The sequence below is a fragment of the Phyllostomus discolor genome, chromosome 4, assembly GCF_004126475.2.
Source record: "Phyllostomus discolor isolate MPI-MPIP mPhyDis1 chromosome 4, mPhyDis1.pri.v3, whole genome shotgun sequence".
Classification (NCBI taxonomy): Eukaryota; Metazoa; Chordata; class Mammalia; order Chiroptera; family Phyllostomidae; genus Phyllostomus; species Phyllostomus discolor.
In genome coordinates, this window is record NC_040906.2 from 58096755 (window position 1) to 58103148 (window position 6394).

General features: G+C 35.8%; 1 pseudogene; it reads left to right on the forward strand.

The window, feature by feature from the left end:
• The first annotated feature begins 838 nt into the window (after positions 1-838).
• Positions 839-1245, forward strand: LOC114493824 (annotated as a pseudogene).
• Positions 1246-6394: the final 5149 nt, after the last annotated feature.

The following is a 6394-nucleotide window of genomic DNA, read 5'->3' on the forward strand; positions in this document are numbered from 1 at the left end:
AGAAAGATCCTTTTGGGGGGCAGGGTGGAGGGTAGGGCAAGAATGGTTCTTTCAAAAGTTATATTACCCAGCAGGGCAGGAGGAACATGATGCTTATGTGGTGAGAGAAAACAAATCAAAAGTGATACCCAGTGACTCTCTTACCCATTCACATCTCTACTATTTGTACATCAGCAGTACACACACAGCATTGGATTTAGAAATCTAGGGTCTGGCAGTTTGTAAGTCCTCATGCACTCATTGAAAAAGTATTCACTGAGTACTTATTACATTCTAGGCAATGGTGCATGTTCTGGATATACAGCAGTGAACACAAGAGAAAAATTTTACCAGCTGTAGTGAGTTACATTGTGGTTCCCCCAAAATAAGTGTTTCACTGTCAAGCCCAGAATGGAATAGGGTCAATGAGAATGTAATAAAGGGAAAGATCCCAAGATGGCATTAGGGTGAGCTCTAAATTCAATCATCTGTGAGATAGGAAAGAACATACAGAGCCCCTTACTTTCTTTAGAAGAAAGTCAATGTGAAGACAAAGGCCAAGTTTGGAGAGATGCCATTTGGCACCAGATGCTATGAGATACATATGGAGCCCACTATTCTTCGGGCCCTCCCCTGGGAACCACCCCTGTGGACACCTTGATTTGGGACTTCTGGACTACAGTACACTGACAGTGTAAATTCTGTTGTTAAAGCCACCAGTTTGTAGAATTTAAATTCTAATGTGGGAAGATAGAAGAAAAAATGTAAAACATAAAGTATGTTAAATGGTGATAAATGCTTCAAAGACAGAGAAAAAAGGGATTTTTAAAAGTTGCGAACTCGGCTCCTCAGCACTGTCATGGTGGGCTTGCTGAAGGAGACTGCTGGGCTCCTGGGCCTGGCTGTATGTGAGAGTCCGCACGAGAGGCTGAAACTACAGGACACAAAGATTCTTGATGTTCTTAAGCAAATCCCTAAAAATGCAGCATATAGAAAGTATACAAAACAGATTACAAATGAGAAGCTGATAGAGTTAAACAGAATCAGATGTTAACAAATTAGAAAATCAGCTTTAGGGTGGCCAAAGGGGATTCTTCAGGTTGAAAGTGAACTGTGGTTGACAAGAAAAATGATACAATGGTAACCATGGAAGACTGTACTGAGCCTCCTGCCAACCAATGGAAATGGCCAATATAATCATGGAGTGACTTGTGTGTTGAGGGGAAACTGATGTCATTAGATGTTCTGTTATATCAAAACTGTTTCCATATTTATAATCAAGAAAACAGACACAGAACAAATTTAGGAGACTTGTTAAAACTGATGATAACAGCAATTGGGAGTTGCGAATCAGTTTCTGTTAAAGCATTGATTCAAATCTTGCAAATATGATATTTTTTAAAAAAAGAAGTTCTGAGAAGATTTGAAAATGATTGGAAAAATGCCATATATTTCAATGCAGAGGCCATATGTGTAAGGTAATTGAGGCTATTTTTAGTGGTCAGTGGTCTCTTCAACACATTTAATTATTTTCATTCTTAAAAAATCAGAAGAGGAACTTAATTATTATTGCATAAAAAATGTGTAGGTCCCTGTTTGAAGCGAAGTAGTAAGAGTAAAAACCACTGAATCAGAATTCCTTCTAGAGTTGAGGAAATTGATTTTGTATTTGAAAGAAAGTTTTCTTATTTATACTGGTAGTTGGAATATTTTTTTGTCTCATTGAAGGAAGTTAGCCTTCTGGCCCTTAAACAACATCAGGCAAGAGAGAGAATTTCTGTAAAAGAAGAGATTTTAAGAGTTCCTAAAGTTTATATGACATATGGCTAGGCTAATATTCAAAACATCTTAGTTGTATGGTTATAATTTCCAAGTGGGATCACTAAGGAGTTTTCACTAAGTTTCCAACAAGTGTAGCCGGATATCAAATAGAATATAACGTTTTCAAGGAAAGAAGCCATTGACAAGTTTAAGTTTAAACAAAAATATAATTACTTTGCAGGTGTCCTCACTTCTTCTTAGCTCCCTATCATTTGTAAATGCTTAGTTAAGTCTGGTATTTCCTACCTTCAAAGATTGTCCTTCTGGAGTTTTGTGTGTGTGCATGCATGTGCATATGTGTTTGTAACCTCTGTGACCAAAAAAGATCTTTCAGAATTTTCAGAATGAGAAAAAATACTATTTTTACTTTTCCCAACACATTTCTCCTCTTGCAGAGCTTAACTTGAATGCTAAGTGTATATTAAATTTTAAAAAGTTGAGTGATACTTGCAATAGGAGTTGCAAATGAGAGTGGTTTGAATAATAAAAGAAATGCTTCAGAGAAGAGAGGTACTAAGGGTTTAGATTTGAAAGATGGACAAGATATAGGTAGAGGGTACAATGTCATGTGAACGATTTCAAAAAGGCAGCACTATAATACTGACGAATTTAGTGTAAGCAAGTGTGTAAAGACCACTGTGAGAGGGGTCTGTGTGGGAGAAAATCTTTGTGTCAAACTGAGTCAAAGAACATCTTAGTTGAAAAACCGTACAGTTCATCTGATAAAACTTTAAAATATTCTTGAACGACTTGCAGTGGCAGGGACACTTCCGAAGCTCCCATTCCATGGCACTCAGGAGATTACTAGGATAAACAAGAAAGAACCAGGATTTACTCTCATTGAGCATCTCAGTTTATAGATTTGTTCCAAAGGGTTGTATATCTAACTTCTCTTTGACTTTACTGGTTCTGCTGTCTTGACCTATACAAAGTACTAATCTTTCATGTGATAGCCCTTCGAGCATTCAAGGATATGTGGGTCTTTTCTTTACCAGGTTTACAATGATCAGTTTCTTTTTTATTTCTATCTGTTGCCTCTGTGTTTTCCAGGCCACTCACCTTCTTGCCCAATTCTATCCCATTGCTACATCTCTGAAGTGTCTATTGTATTCTTAGACTTTTCATGCCTCTACAAAACAGAGCAGGACTATCATCTTGCATGCTTTTAGAGACTGTACATTGTCATTGCCATTCACCATCAAAACAGAAAATGAATGTAACAAGATTTTAGGACCCTCAATATACTATTGCTTAATATTGAACTAATAGTCACCTACTTCAAGGTCAAAATATTTTTGACTAGGTGTGTTGCTATGTAGCTATACCTGCCACTTTTAGTGCTTAATATTATATTTTGCAGCCAGTTTGCCAAGATCTTCATAATCCATGATTCTGACATGAAAAATATATACTCATCATTATCTTCAACATTTTTCTACAGAAATTTAACAAGTATGTAACTTTCATTCTTATATAATTGAGTAATAAATAAAAACCCAGTACAGAAAGCTATAATATGCCATTTTCAACCTTCCTCTATGTTGACATTCACTCATTAATCATTAAAGTTTAGGTGCAGTCATTTAAACCATTATGAGTCTTTTTAAGTTATTTTAAAAGCCATAGTTGTCTTATTTTCCATAGGAATATCATAAGACTTTGTCACATGCTAATTTAAATGTAGACATGTTACATTTATAACATTTCCTTGGCTAACCAGTTTAATGGAAATTTTTATAAGAAAATTGATTTGAGATAGCTTGAATTACATTCTTATAGCCATTCTCACTTCTAGTGTTTACTACTCTGGCTACAAATGTTTCAGGCATATATTTGATCAACTGTAGCAGAATTATTCTGAGCATGTCAGTGTGCTTTTTCCTTTACCTAACATTTTGTCAGGACTTTTTAAAGATAGCATTTATTATTCCCTAGTTTTCTGGCATCTTTCAGCTTCTACCAATATTCAGCAGTATATGTTTAGCAAGCTCATCTGCAAGTCATTTCAATATTTTGGAGAGTAACTCTGTAACATTTCTTTAGAAAATGAACACATTTCTCAGAAATAAAAGCAATCTGGAGTTAAATTTTAGTTCACAAATAGGTAGAGAGAGCCAATCCTTTGAAAAAATACTTAAAATTTTGGCAGAAAAAAAATATTGTTGACCAAACTGCAGAAATATACTAGAAGCAGACACAACCTCAATTCCACAAGTGAGTACTTTAAATGAAGGTTTCTAAAGAAGATCCTGACAAATTCTTATTCCTTCAACTGTACTTTCTTGGCAGGAAGGAGTGGGGGTGCAGGCTGCTGCTTGGAGAAGCCAGGACTGTGACTTGTGCGAAACTACAGCATTTCAAATGGTTAACAGTAAGCTGGAAGAGATCCTTTCCTTTAACCTGATGAGAGAGAGTTCAGGAGATAAATTTTAAAGATAAGGGTACATGTAGAAAAAACTTTCTGAAAGCTAATTTTGTAGCTGTGGATGTATTGCTGTGTGCACATGTGTGTAACAAGTGTGTGTTTGTGTGTAAGGTGACTTTGTATATGAGCATTGTGGGAAGTAGTGAGGGACACAGTGTGCCTCATCATTATGTCTCACTGATGTCCATGAACTTCAATTTTGTTTTGTCTTCCTCCCCTGATGGTTCTCCTTACCAGTTCATTCCAAAATAAAGGTGCTATCTAGAAATGAAGAAGCTTCACTGCAGTGCCAGAGCCTACCCTGAGCAAACAAGGAGAAACCTTTCCTAAAAGAGATTGGGTAGGGCCACGTCAGGAGCAAGGTTAGAGTACACAGAAAAAAAAAATATCACCTGTAGCTGGCTATTGGAACAGAAGTTGTAATAAACATGGAGAATGAAAATACATTTCCTATCTCTTTTTCTATCTATGCACTTTTTCCATCTCACTATAAATGACTAGAAAAGTACATTTTTTAAGCGTATATTAACAATTTTCAGACAAAAGACAGCAGGCAGCACCAGATCGAGATTCCTGAAAGAAGGTAAGGTTTATGATTGCCCCAGTCTACCACCTGGAGCCAGGGTTCAGGCCAAAGCACAGGAAGCTGCAATAAAGCCTGGAGTGGGGGCAGTGAGTTGAGAAGACAGTTATCAGAGCTCAGGAAGGTCAAGAATGAGATTTTACAGAGCAGAATAGTGGAGTGGTAGAAATAAACAGGAAAGAGTTTGGGAGTCTGCAGGAGAATCTCCTTAAGGCTTCAGCTGATTTGGCCATTTGTGGGGAAAAAACAGTCCCTGAGTCTGGGAAAATAACCACTGAAAGCTAGTGAGAGAGCAATTGGTTTAACAATTGCCAGAGTTCAAACATAGGGAGAGATAGTTTTATGCCAACCAACCAGAGTGGAAAGACCTTAAAATACACAAGACAAAGAGCAGAGTTTGTTGAAAGGTCACATTAAATAGTTATAGCTAAGTTAGCTCCACAGAAAAAGCTGCTCTGGTCATGCTGACAAAACATGGAAGTAAACCTCAAAGGGATCATGCTTATTATCTATGAGTGCTTACCTGTGTGCAGAACAAAATTCAACACTCGACAACGTAAAATCCATCCTTTGCCACATAGAAACCAAAATATCAGGTATGCAAAAAAAAAAAAAAGAAAGAACAACAACAACAACAGAAAAATATGACAAGGAGAAAATAAGAAAAATAAACAGACCCCAAAACAACAGACATGATAGAATTACTAGACCACGACCTAAAAAAAACCTCTTTTGCCTCATATAAATATGCTTACCATGTGAAAAACAACATAAACATATACTAAAAAGAGGACTAAAAGTTATATAAAACTTCTAAGTATAAAAAATTCACTACCTGAAGTGAAAAATGCACTGCATGGAGTAAAGTAGATTAGAAACTAGACAAAAAATGGTCAGTGAGCTCAAAGACATATGAAGAGAACAATTCAAAAAGAAGCATAAAGAAAAATGGGAATAAAAAATAAACAGGGCATCAGTAAGCTTTGTGGCAATATCAATCAGTATAACATATACATAGAGCACAAAAAGAACAAAACAGGAATGGAGCACAAAAAGTTTAAAGATATAATAAGTAAAATATTTTCAAATTCGTTAACTACTATGTAAGCCTACCGATCCTAGATTCTCAATCAACCCCAAGCAAAATAAGTAAACAGATGGTAGATAGATGATAGGTAGATCATAGACAGATGATGATAGATGGATGGATAGATAGATAGATATAGATGGACAGATCCACATGAATGCATATTAATGTTAAATTTATGAAAAGTAGTCATAAAGAGAAAACAAAAGCAGTTGGAGGAAAGTACATATCATATAATAATGACAACATACTTCTTAATAGAAAGCATACAGGTGAGAACACAACAAAATGATATAAAATTCTAGATAGAGTAGAATGATAGAACGATACTAAAGTGTTGGAAGAAATAAAACCTGACAACCTAGAATTCTATACACAATAAAAATATCTCTTTAAAGTGAAGGAAGGAAAAAGTAAGATATTTCTTCCAGGCAAACAAAAGTGGAGAGAGACATTTCAGGAAGAACTGTTCTACAAGAAATATTTTCAAAGATTCTTC